Below are 13,509 nucleotides of genomic sequence, written 5' to 3'. Positions count from 1 at the left end.
GATTTCTACTCCATTAAAATGTTCTTGGTCATTGTGTTGACACGTGATTTTAAATTTTGAGCCTTGTTGTTGTGTCATCATGTGACTCGACCACCTGGACACACTGGGAAATAAGTGACTATGCAAATCTGACAGGAACTCCCATGAAGCTAAAGAACTGTAACTATTTAAAATCAGACTGGAACTGATAGCAGAACAAAAACATAGTTCAGGAAACAACCGACAACTTTGGGCAAAACTGATTTTAGACAAGGTATAACGAATGCCCTTCACCACATGATTTCAGTCGGCAGCTTGTAGTGAAAATGGAAGAAGATATTCCCGTAAAACACAGAAGAATTTAGAAAATTCCCAGAGATGATTCTTGGAAATTACCTCAGCCATAAGCTTGAAATCCTCAGATAACTCGTTAGGGATTAGTGGAGGAGTACCTGGCTGCTATCTTTACTCTGAAAGAAGGAATGCGTTAATGAAAAATGCTGCTTGAGTGGTGAATGCTCTGTGATAGCTGAAAACACGCAAACAGTGGCTAAATTAATTATTTTGCAAACCAAAGCAACACAAAAATTCACAGAGCAACTGAGTGTGGGATGCCAACTGCTAGGAATAATCCTCGTTTGTGTTGCTGCATGTAGCCTCTAGTGCTTTATTACCGCTCTGCTCAAGTCAGCAGGATACGTTTAATCATTTTTTCCAAGTCTTATCAGGCCTCATTGCTCAAAAATAGCTGTTAGGAATAAATGAGGAAGTTATGAAATTAATAGTGAACAACTTGCCAGTACAGACTTCTGCAACCCATGTGATTGAAAACATAGAGGAACAACACAAAGATTACACAGAAATACAGCGCTTCTGTCACGCCTGTCATGACTATTTGGTGTTTTACATTTTGGCAGTCAAAGACTTCTTCGGACAACATTTTTATCTCTCCTTGAATGTGCTGAACTCTGGATTTGTCCTCATGACCAGTTAAGACAACAGCTGAGGCATCCTTTTTTACAGCAACAAATCATGAAGTTCTTGCCTGTATTTAAATAGAAACAATAACAGTTTTTTGTTTGAAATTTCAATGCCACGACCTGCACCCCTATGCACTGAAGATGAGAAGGATGAGAAACCCTGAGGGTGTAACATTTTCCAGTTCATGTTTAGCTGGTTGTATGTGCTCTTTAGAGTTTTTTTGTTTAACGTTTTACCAGCTTGCCAGATATACATACAAGTCTAGGTTCACCTAAATGTTGTGGCAGTTCACCCAACTGAAAAACTTAGGCACAACAGTGCAACCAGTTAGTCTGAAGCCCTGTTACTGGTTAGCTTCCTAATAGCAACAACTACATTATTATTAATATTATTATTATTATTATTATTATTATTACAGAAGGGCTGTAGAAATGGTCTGGCATTGGTTTTGTCTTGCCTACCTTAAATCTTACTGTTTTTCTTGGTATTGTCTGGCCTTGGCAAGGTCTTGGAATAAGTGGTGTTGATTACAACACTAGTTTTTATTGGCCCTGCAAAGGTTAACAACCAGGAAATTGGTCTGCAACAGCTCTGCAAGACTGCAATAAATATGTTGCAACAATATACTAATGAAGATACAATATATGTTAACATGTGTGAATTTAAACAATTTAAAAATATATTCTTCAGGATCATACAGTGGACCTGAAAAGTGTCAGCTGCCCTGGTAAAATGCCCAGTTCTAGGGATGTAAAAAATAAGACCATGATAAATCATGTAAATCGTCAAACGTCAGCCTGATTTTTGTAACAGCAAGAAAAGAGTTAAAAAGAAAAGAACTGTCAACCTGGCCACAGTTTTTACAGCAACTTATATTGATCTGTGGAGTCACTATTGCCTCACATCAGTCCAGCACATCTCAAAGATGCTCAGTTGGATTGGGGTCCTCCAACCATTCCTGAACAATTTTGGCTTTTTGGGAAGGGACTCCAGAGGGACAAGCCACAGTGATCAGGGAGGAACTGGTATTACGTACTATACACTATATAATATTGAACTACCACTAAGGGAATATTAACAGCATTTAGTTCTAAATTAGGACTTTCGAAATAAAAATAAAAAAACAACCTGTCTACCGGTAAAAAGCTTTTTAAAGTTCATTACAGGCATAGTGAATATCTTTTGTCTCTAGATATGAATTATAAGTCCACGGCGCCCATAAGCAGGTAAGCATTGTACCAGGTGCTTGGTTGGCAAAAGTAACCCTAAGATCTAAGAACTGTTACATTATTTTAATTCTGTAAAGCAAAATAAATCACTGTTCTCTCGTAACCTTCAAGCACACAATACTTCTCTGTTCACCGAATGCCAAACGGTCCAGTCATCACCCTCCATGCAACCCCCCACATCCCGATCCCCTCAGCAGTCCATCTCAGTCACTTCCCTTTGTGCTTGTCTTTCTCTGGATGAGAAGCTGCTGATGGTCAGTCAGATTAGCATGAAGCCACTGGCAGAGCAACTTTAAAACAAAGAAAGAACAGCTTTGTTTTTGTTGGTTTTTTTCTTTTCTAGTTCTGATGACCCCAGAATTAAAGAAAGTAAACTGGGTAGACGGAAAGAGAACCATTCTGATGGCCAACACTGGGATGCTGTGATCACAGGAAAGCTGGGAAACTTTAAGCTTTTTTATTAATATTCGGTAACAATAAACTCATTTAACTTGTAAAAAGAAATCTTGCCTTAGTGTTAGGGTTAGTTTCAGTGATGATTAAGGTTGCAACTAACAATTATTTTGCGAATTGATTTATCTGTCGACTATTTTTTTCAATTAATTTATTTTTTAATCAGATAGCAACAGAAGATTTTTTTACAGAATTTGAGTTCTGGATAGAGCATATTTAAAGACAAAGAAGGTTTTTTACTTTAAATGCAAAATGCATAAATTTTCTATACAATTTTTGACTAATTACTGCTCTGAGTGTGTTGTTCTATCAGAAATGGCATGCTTTACAGTCTGTATACTCCAGTTAACGATTATTCCATTATTAAATTAGTTGACGATTATTTCAATAATCGAATAATCACGATTATTCTGATTAATTGTTTCAGCCCAAGTAATAATTTGAGTTTTATATGTCTATCTGTACAGCTGCTATCTAGGAACATATCGCCATGTTAAAGCAACAGTTTTTGAACAATGAGCCATTAAACATACACTGTAACCCAGTGAACCTTCAACTCCTGCCCAAACTCCAACCTGCACATCTATTCAAACTCTATTCAAATCTAAAGTGGCTCTAACAACCTCTCAATGGAGCACACAAGATCTCTGTATGAGCACCATCTGCCTTATGTTATCAAGGACCAACAAAGCCAAGCAAGTTAAAAATACAACACTTTAATCTGACCCAAGTTTAAAAGGCACCAACATAAGGTTACTTAGCAATTAGTGGCGGGCCATGGCTGAACACACCACAGATGTCCGTCGCACCCTAAACTATGCAGGAGATTACAGCTGTTTTACATTTTAGGATGTCTTTCAACTAAAGGGCAAATGTCATATTACATCTGTGGCAAAGTTGGGTTATAAATATGTCGAGCACGTGTGTTGGTTTTCGGTCATCTACAAAGACAAATTTTGGTTCCAGGGTGGCAAATCGGGTTAACATAAACTAGTAATCTACATGAATGACAAGGGAAACATTTTTAAATGGGAAAGAAAATATAAGTAAGGTTTTTTCTATGTTTGAAAACACTTATAAAAGAACAATATAAAAGAAACAAGACAGCACAGTTAATGGTTAAATTAAGCAGTTTTTAATGTACTGTCTACCATGCAATTGCCCTAATTTTACTCAACAAGCAGCATGGGAACAGACGCACAGCTTGGTCTGATGGTCTAAAGATGATTGAATGCCAGGCCAGCAGATCAACATACACACATATTCATAGATGCTCAACAACTTGCTTACAGCTCCAGAGACAAAAGCTTATATTCACATACAAGCATGTGCCTCTTCACGACTATCACAAAGGATTTTCATATTCCATAGCTAGCTGACAGTCAAATACAGGGGTTGAGCGGTCAAAGAAACCTGAACATGCAGCCTGTGGGGCTGTGAAGGCATGAGGTGGCGGCGGGAGGCAGAGGAACAAGAGGGAAGTCCCACACACAGAGGCAGGATTTACTCATAAAAAACTGCACTGCTGTATAGAAAGGCTATTAGCCAAGTAATACAAAACAAATGTCTTCCTGCTCTAATATGTGCCCTGCTGAAATATCAAAGATCAACCACGCAAAAGATCCACAGGTATAATAAGAACTTATCAATTATAACCCTGGTTAAACATTGTAAATGGTAGTCAATTTTATTTCACTAAATACCAGAAAAGCAGGGTATTACAAAATCTGAATTTAGTGTTTCTCATAAAACAGAAGTACAGCCAAAGCCAAAGGAAGCCATGGAATGAAGGAGAGAATCACTTGATGGAGGCTGATTAAGGAGAGAAAGCAGCAAACCAAAGACAGAAATAACAGCAGAGTCTGAACTGATTAAAACAGAACAAACAGTTGTTCAAAAAGTCCATGTGTTGTGAAAATGTTCTGATCTCTGTCATTTGCAGCTCTCACAGCAAAAGGAAGATGATGCTGGCATGAACCTGTTATTAAACCACAAGTAGGCTTAAATTACGCTGACATTATTACAGTCTGCAACAGGCGCTCCAACTGCTGTCATCTATAGAGATCAAGGCTGGGGGGGGGGGGGGGGACCTGGTGAGGACTGGTGCAAGGAAGCCAAGAAGTACTCTAAATGTCAACACAAGCTAAATGAATTCGGCAACCTCATGGACCATTAATAGAGAGCTGTATACTCGTTACTGACAGGACAAGTATCCCAAATAGATCCACAGATGATACAAACATCAAGAAATGAGGTCTGGGGTTGAAAAAGAGACAGATGCGTTGCTGATGTTCACCTGTAATTTTTCACCCTTCACAGATGCACCAAGAAGACGGCTGGTGGCCGGAATGGACAATCTTCAGCTTGACCTGATCTGAATGGTAACTTGCTGGTCAGAAAGAGTCACATCTTCTTCTAATGCACCAAACAAACCTGCTACTAGGCTCCACAGACAGCAACCCTCTTCAGTGTGGAAGTTACAACTGGAAGAAGACTCAAAGTTGGCTATTTTTAGTGTCATTCTGGTGTTTTAAAACGAAGTTAGGCCCCCACAGATACCAGGAAGGCTGAAGGTATTAAGGCAAGATTGCTCTGTTTCGTTCTTTCAAATTTGTCTTTCAAACATTTGTCTGTTCAAGACGTACTGGATTTAGAAATGTTGGCAGCCTTTTGAAAATCTTAGTAAAGGTCAGTGTCTGCTTTCTCTAAGGAATCCACAGCAAGACTCGTGTTCACAGTTAGCAATGTTAAGCTCGCTGATGTAAGATTAAGGCATGTTAAAGTGTCAACTCCAAATCTTTTTGTGTTTGAAATGACCAAAACTGTTTTTACAGCATCTTCTGTCTTACAGACAAACACAGACAAACACACAAAACTTGACATAGCTGTTCATAGTGAAATGCCTAGAAAGAAATATTTGGAGTACTGCTTAATTGTATCTCTTCCTTTTTATGTAAATATATTTACTAATCAGCAGATGTGATTTACTGGAATGAATTACCAACACAGACGCACTTCAGAGCTATTTTGGCTGTGTTTGCCCCAAGTATGGTAAATTATTCACAGGGCTGCCATACAGGAAACATACAAGAGCCATGAACTGAAAACACCCACAGATAAAGCAGCATCTGACAAATAAGCTTTATGTGGGTCAAGAAAACAAAGTAGTCTTAATTCATTAGGACTACTTGACACTTCTGACAAATTAGACACATGCTGCTATAGTCTTCACAATGTAATAAAATCATGGGAAACTAGTTCATAACCTGTGTTGAAGACATGTGTTTTGTGTATGTGACAAAATAACTCGGTGTGAAAAATCTTGTTTCTCTAGCAAAGGCTTTCAGTATGAAATGAAGAACCAGTACAGTAGTGTACAACTCTACACTGACAGTGGTCCATTGCACATCTTAATGTTGCATGCCTTAAAAACAGTAATGAAGCTTTGTCAAGACCAGAATGAGTGTGAAAGAACAGCACACTTGCAGAGCATTCATGTCAGGACCAGCACAGTAACACATTATAGCCTAATCTCCTCTCCAAGGGTTCAGTGCCTGACTGGTCTTCCCACAACAAGCACTTATATTCATTCTGCTGCCATTCATTGAGTTCCATGGCTTTCTCCATGAAAACACAAACTACTGTGAGTCAGGAGGCCAGCATATCTGCACAGTGATCGCAGCAGTTTCATGTCTACGAGCTGGACTTAGCTACGCTGCCAAAGTTGGTGTCTGATAGCCAGCATCTGCTGGGTGGGCTCATTCCACCGGAGCGCTGCAGAGGCTAGGGTGAGCCTGGGAGCAACTCTACACCTCTGCAGGGTGGGCAGGGGCAAAACAACACAACATCACTACTGGTGATGCACATCACCCTCAACCATGACCTTTACAGAGACCCTTACATGCTCATCATTTTAATCTCCATCTGTGATCCACAGAGCAGCAGAAGGCTCACAAGTCTCCCATTGACTCAGAGATTAGCAACAATGCAGGGAAATATGGTGACTATAAATGGATAGTGTGATGGACAGACTGATACATTAATGAATGGATTGAAAAAAAAAAAAAACATCAATGAATGCTGAGAAAGGAAAAGAGAAAAAAAAAAAACAGATAAACAGAAAAACTGATGGAAGCCAACATTTGGATGATAGGATTGACCCAACTAAGTCCAGGTTATGTTATGAGATGACAAAAATACTGAAGTAGAACAAAGACAGAATGGATCCGCGATGGATGCTGCAGTCGACTGAATAATAGACATGTTGGTCTTAGCCGGCCAACAGTAGCTTTTAAACAGTCAGTCATTTTCTACTGCTTATTCCATAGTGGGTCGCGGGGGAGCTGGTGCCTATCTCCAGCAGTCTATGAGCGAGAGGCAGGGTACACCCTGGACAGGTCGCCAGTCCATTGCAAGGCAAAGCTTTTAAACAGCGTTACTTTATTAGTAGCGATGAGTGGAGATTCTTTAGTTTCACTATGACTGTCCATGCTTTTCACAACCAGAAGAAGAGCAGCTAAATTTGTATTTGTGAGTGAAAGAACAGTGCAGAGGCCTTCTTTCAGCCAGCTAACCAGCAGTGTGTAGCAACGAGTGAGGGAGCAGCACTGCAGTGCTACTTTCTGCTCCAAACTCCAGTCAAACCAGAACTTCCTAGGTCGTCTCGTTAAAAGGATTCTGAACCATAGGAAGAATATGACAGAAAGTTTTCATCAGCTTTTAAAACAATAAAAATAAGACCTTGCTATACCTTGATACCAGTAACTAAACTGTCCCGGACCCAGACTTACTTACAGTACATGTTTTAGACTACTTTGCCTTTAGAAACTTATCCCTTAACAGAACCCTAATGTAAAAGCAAAGACCAAAACAGTGGGCCAGTCCAGTCACAGAAAATAAAATCCAAGGCTTCAGTCAAGTGAATGTATAAAGAGTTCAATTGTTTTTGAGTCACATTTGAGACCTTTAACCCAGGGTACACTGCTGTAACAGCCTCCTTGTATTCATGTTTCATGTGATGCCATGTTTAGACATGGTTTGTTGTAAAGTTCACCCTAGGATCTCAGAGAAACCACTCACAGAGTCGTGCTAGTAAAGTTCTTAAAGCCTGATGAAGAAACGGCAGAGTGAGTAAAAGACGTGTCTTCACCTCACCACAAGAGTGGCTGTATTCTGGCTGATTCCATTTTCAAAATGTAATGGCTATATAATGATCAGAAAAGTTATTACCTTCTCATTATTAAGCTTCAAATTTGGATTTATTATGAGGATCTGATGCAACAATTAATGTTTAAGTGGGATGTTTTTCTGGAACATGTGGGAATAAAAGCTTGCTGAAGAGTTATGTATCGACATCTTTCTTCAGACAAAGGTAGTTTCTCATGATTATTAGTGAGCTGACTGTGATCCAAATTAATACTGGGATTAAGCGTCCTACACTGAATCCCACCTACCCATAAGACCCTAGAAAATAGCCTCCCCTGTTGACAAGCAGTTATGGAAGCCAGCTCTTATCTTAATTCCATGGACATGAGTTCTGTAGAGGGCTGCTCAGATATTTCTAATCAACTCAGACCTTAACGTATCAGCAGGTTGCTCGGTTAAATTTAATCCATGCAGCAATAACATTTTCAGTTCCCACACTTCCTTTTCCACCACGCGATGACTGTCTAAACAGAAACCAAATTCTGGGAGTGAAAGTGATGCAGGACTGGAGCTCTGAGACACCTGTCCAGACAACAGACAGACGGGAACTGCTCTACTCTGGCCACAACCGCTCCTAGACTCTTATCTACCCCTACATATTCTATAACTGTGTGCACTGAAAAATAAACACATCACACAGACAAGGTTGTGTTTTCCTGCCACAAGCTGTGACAGAGGTCATGCCCAGCATGCTGATTTCCAGGCAGTAAGCTTTTGCAGCTCTACACCCTCAGCCATTAGTGAAGTAATTCATTATGTGAAGGGCATAATGAAATCATCACAACCATGCCTGGATGCTGGGGTGTCTACCTCACCAACAAACCCAAGTAATGAACTTGACTTAAATACTTACACTCAAAGTCTCTAAGGAGACTCTTTCTGCCCTCTTGGAATGCAGACTAGAGGCCTCCCACCTTTTTTAGCCAAGATTCAGAGGAAGCACTGGGTTCCTCCCAGTGAGAGCAGAATGGATAAGCAGAACAGCAGATACATCATGAGGGTTTTCAGATTATTTTTCTTGGCAGCCGTCAAATACACAACAGAACGTTATCTCCCTCTATTTACAATCACAAAATACCAAAGCACCTAGCAATTAATTTACCGTAAAAACCATCTTACTGATTAATTGGAAATGTTGGAGCACCATACCTGACAAGAAGGTGATATTCATAACAATTTGCTTTTAAAAACCTTTTCCTACTAGTACTCTTCTATCCACAACTCATCTGAGTGGCATTCTTCCAAACCAACATTGATGTTTGACTGACATATGGTCTTAGTGTCAGATGCTTCACACTTTTACCATCTACAGCCCCAGCAACACAGTGCTGTTCACCACGGTATAAAAGTGTTCACATCCCTTGAACTTTTCCACATTGTGTTACATTACAAACACAAACTTTAATGTATTTTGTGAGACAGTGCTACGCAAAGCAGTCCATAATCGACAAGCAGGTGGAAAATTAATATATGGTTTTAATTTGGAATAGGGGTGCACGGACTGATCGACCCCGATTTCCTTAATTTTGGGAGATCTGTGATCGGCCGATACTTACATGTGAAACTGATCTTATTCACCCTTGTTATCTACTTGTCTAACCTGCTGTGCAAGTTTTGTTTCTTTTTAAAATTTAAAAAATGACAGACTAAAGGAACTCTAACGCTCTAAACATTTCATTTATATTTGAGAGCACTGCCTCATGTGCAGTTAAAACAAGTTTGGATTGTTTCAGGGGTATATTGTTCAGTGTTTCTCAAGAAAATAAGTTGCATTGTGACCTTATTATACCTGACAGTGTCAGTTATTAAAAAAGGCTTTTTAAAAATCGGTAATTGGTGATCGGCCAGAAAACTGCAATCGGTGCATCCCTAATTTATAACAAATAAAAACATGAAACATTTGGTGCACATTTGTAGTCACACCCTTTACTCAGATAGCCCTAAATAAAACCCAGTGCAAGTAACTGCCGTCAGAACTCACCTAATTAGTAAATAGGTGACTAAATACTAATCTTAATATAAACCCGGAGAGGTTTCTCCTCCGCCGAGACTGGGAAGCCGAAGTAGAGTTGATGCGGAGATGGATGAAGCTAAATAGAGGGCAAAGCTGGAATTAAACCTTTTAGAGGCTGAATGTCCATGCAGTCAAAGCCAGTCAGAGCCTGTCCCTAAACCCAATAAAAAATCTGCTTAGAAAATGTATGCTCACAAATGCACTCCTTGCAATCTGAGCATGAGCCATATTGCAATAAAGAATGGGAAATATTTTGGTGTGTGGATATGTAAAGGTGGTAGAGACATACTACCAGAAGACCTGTAGCTGTAAGTATAGCACAAGATGGGTCTACAACTATGGAGTTAAATGCAGATGTAAAGCACATTTTCAGATTTCTGTTTGAAAAAAAAAATGGTGTACAAAAAAAAAAAAAAAAACACAAAGCAGATTTTCTTCTGTGAGCCTAAGGCAAAGCCACAAGGTGATTTTTTACAATGACAAATATCAATATAATTATTCACCTGCATCGGCCTATTTCATGTAAGACATTTTGACATAAGCACAAGTGCATTAACAAATGCTACATTCAGTTTGGATCAGAAGAGATCAATTCCAGTCCCTGAGAGCTGGTGTGTTTCAACACACCTTCACTATTTGAATCAGGTGTGTTGGAGCAGGGACACGTCTAAAACATCCTCTGTTCCGGGCAGCCTAGTAAACAGATGCATTAGTGGAACTGAGCTATCCTTAACACGTGTTCAGGCAAAACAAACTAGCTTGTTTGGGAAAAAGTGGCTGTGCTGAGGAGTAGTGGAATTTGGCCAAGTGCTGAGACTCCCACGGGTGGCAGGCTAGGCACAGGCTTGGCGGCCGTGTCATCGCCCTGGACACTGCAGGGCACTAAGGTTCTGTTGTTCCTCTGATCACACAGCAGGGCCCGGTTCACTTCTTGGAGTGGAGGAACTGCGCGCTCAGGGTGTGGGAGTGGAAGTAGTGAGTTGGGTCACGGGAAAACTCATGTTTTGCATATCATAATTTGATGCCTGTCGTATTTTTTAGGTATAGTTTGAGGTCTTAAATAGCCATTGTGTGTAAAACTGTATTTGTAGCCCATAGCCAAATGTTTTGCGCTGTGTAAAGTTTCCTGGTCACCTCGTAGTAAATGAATTCTCAGTCACAGGTTATTTTACCCTCCGGTCAAATAAAATCACTACGTCGTTATTAAGCCATTGTCAATGCTTCACTTTCAAAAACTTTTAACACATGCTAATTTAATTTTTTTCAGAGACAGTGAAAGTTTCTGGTGCTTTTCTAGTCCTTACGATCACAAATATAAGTTCACATGTAGAGACAATAAACGTGTAACCTACTCACTTGAACCGGAGCTGAATGGGTGTCTTCTTCACAATACTGCTACTCCAGCACTTTCTTCGAAAAACTAACCATCTTTTTTCATTCCCCCCTTTTAATGTCTCGGTTTGTTTGGTTCCACTCCATTATTGTATCCCCGGTTCACCCTACCACTGACCAAAATCTTTCAAAATGTTACGTCTCGACGGTGCCAACTGTCCCAAGGCAGGGGAAGTGTATCGTTAGCTCACTGACTTGGAAGCGGTTTGCATATTTGGACACATCGATACGTCGGGGACAAGGCTACTCACAAGGCTGATCTGAGATCTGTGATGTGTCGGAACTTTATGTCAGAAACCGCCCGCTTTGTGCGTTCATTGGTTAAAAGATAATAGAGGCGGGCTTGCTAACCATGTTTTATTTGCTGGTTGGCTTGTTTTACTATCAATTAACGAGGTTCCTCGTCACGACTGACGAGAAAACAACATAGATTATAAAAGATACAATATGGTTAACTGTGATCATTCGGAGTGTGTATTATTATTAACACCGAATTTTTATTTAACTTGAAGAATATTTGTTTTTTTTTATGCATATCACTTTTGTTGTGATTTTTTAACTGTGGTAGTTGTAGTCCGTCTACAGATGACATAATCTCATTTATTTTACTACTAATAATAATAATAATAATTAATAATAACGTGTATTTTTAAAACAAAATGTTCTGTTTTTAATTGACTGCAATTTGTAGAGCTTTGGCGTTCGTGTTATAAAATGGTGATATATCTTCCCCTAGAGGTCAAATGAAGAGAAAATCCAACTGACCTGATTTTAAGAAATAAATGCAGATGTGACTTTCGAAAATGTTGTAGGCCTTATTTAAAACTGTATTTTTTCAGTTTAATTGAGCCCACAAAGCAGCCTTTGCTTATTTATTCATTCATGTATTTACTTAGTTATTTATTTGCATTTTGAAATTATAATTAAAATGTATTTGTTTTATTTAAACCTTGGAGAGTTTTTTTTTTTACTGTTGTACACTATTCTGATTATAATTATGATAACTGTAATTATAGTTAACTGTATTTAAAACAAAAATAATGTTGACTACAACTGATCTTAAGTTATGGAGTCATAAAACTACTGAATGTCTCCCCCTAGAGGCCAAAGAACAGAAAACCAACAGGTGGTCAGAAATGGCGGAAGGCACTGACCTGATTAAATGAATGAATGAATGAATGAATGAACGAATGGATGGATTGATGGGTGGGTGGGTGGATGAATAAATGAATGAATTAATTCTAAACTATGTTTTCTGCTTCTCATCGGCCATAATCCAGTGGTCCAGTGGCTTTGTGAAGAAGATTCAGGAATGCGCTAACAATAGATGCACCCCTCCATTCATGGATCCTTGTGTTCGTGCACTGCGAACCAAAATGCTGAGGCACTTGTGTCTTTTGTCCCCAGCATAGAATACCATGTGAGATACATTGTCTGTGAACAATGGGAAGTAGCCCTCAGTTAGCCTCTATTCATTCTGAACCAAGTCAGATATGTGTGTGTTTAGCTATAACGTTCATGTTCATGATCAATATTTGAAAATAGATTACAGTCCTATAGAGCGCAAACATACTTTTTTGAAGAAGTCCTACATTTTAGCACACGTTATCTACTTACTTTAGGTTGACACCAGTGAGGGTATTGAGGCCAGATTAGAACTCGATTTCTACTTTGGATTAAAAATCACACAAGATTCATTAAACTGTAATACGAGAAAAAATATACAGTAAAGTGTATGATTATTAGTATGATGAACTGTATTTAAATAAACTGTACGAATGTCATCTGTAATGTCAGAATTCCACCACTAGATGTCAGCAGAGGAAAACCTCACACCTTGCTTCATTCATTAAACAAGAAACTGTTTTCGGGGATTTTCGCGAACATTATATTCTTTCTAACGGAACTGACAACAATTAAGTTGAAGATGAATTGATTAACTCTTCAAAAGTATTATTCTGCTTTTAATCAAACGTGTGTGGGGGGGGTTTCTTCATGAGTTGCAGTAACAAGGTTGCCAGGTTTCCTCATCGTTGACGTTTGTGGCATTTGTAAGATCCGGCAGAGCAATCCCGTTAGGCCTGTAAACGATTCAGAAAACAGTTTTATTCATTTATTTACTTATTCATATTTTTCTGTAGTTTATTTCTCGCTGTAATACAACAATAACGTAACGACGTGAATTGAGTTGATAAATATATGCCTAAATAAATATTTTAATAAACAGCAACATTTTGCATTTTATTACAAGATATA

The 13,509-nt window shown here is 39.0% G+C and overlaps 1 protein-coding gene across 5 annotated transcripts in view; it reads right to left on the bottom strand.

The window, feature by feature from the left end:
• mpp7a (MAGUK p55 scaffold protein 7a) overlaps positions 1–11,471 on the bottom strand; it is a 125,482-nt gene extending 114,011 nt beyond the window's left edge. For all 5 annotated transcript variants that reach the window (XM_047349581.1, XM_047349578.1, XM_047349582.1 and 2 more), the window contains exon 1: positions 11,218–11,471. The gene's annotated coding sequence lies outside the window, so the exon portion shown is untranslated. The remainder of the gene's footprint in view (positions 1–11,217) is intronic.
• Between the last annotated feature and the right edge of the window lie 2,038 nt (positions 11,472–13,509).

This window comes from Girardinichthys multiradiatus, chromosome 21, assembly GCF_021462225.1.
Source record: "Girardinichthys multiradiatus isolate DD_20200921_A chromosome 21, DD_fGirMul_XY1, whole genome shotgun sequence".
NCBI lineage: Eukaryota > Metazoa > Chordata > Actinopteri > Cyprinodontiformes > Goodeidae > Girardinichthys > Girardinichthys multiradiatus.
The sequence above is the reverse complement of the archived record's forward strand: the minus strand, read 5'-3'. Positions and strand labels throughout refer to the sequence as shown.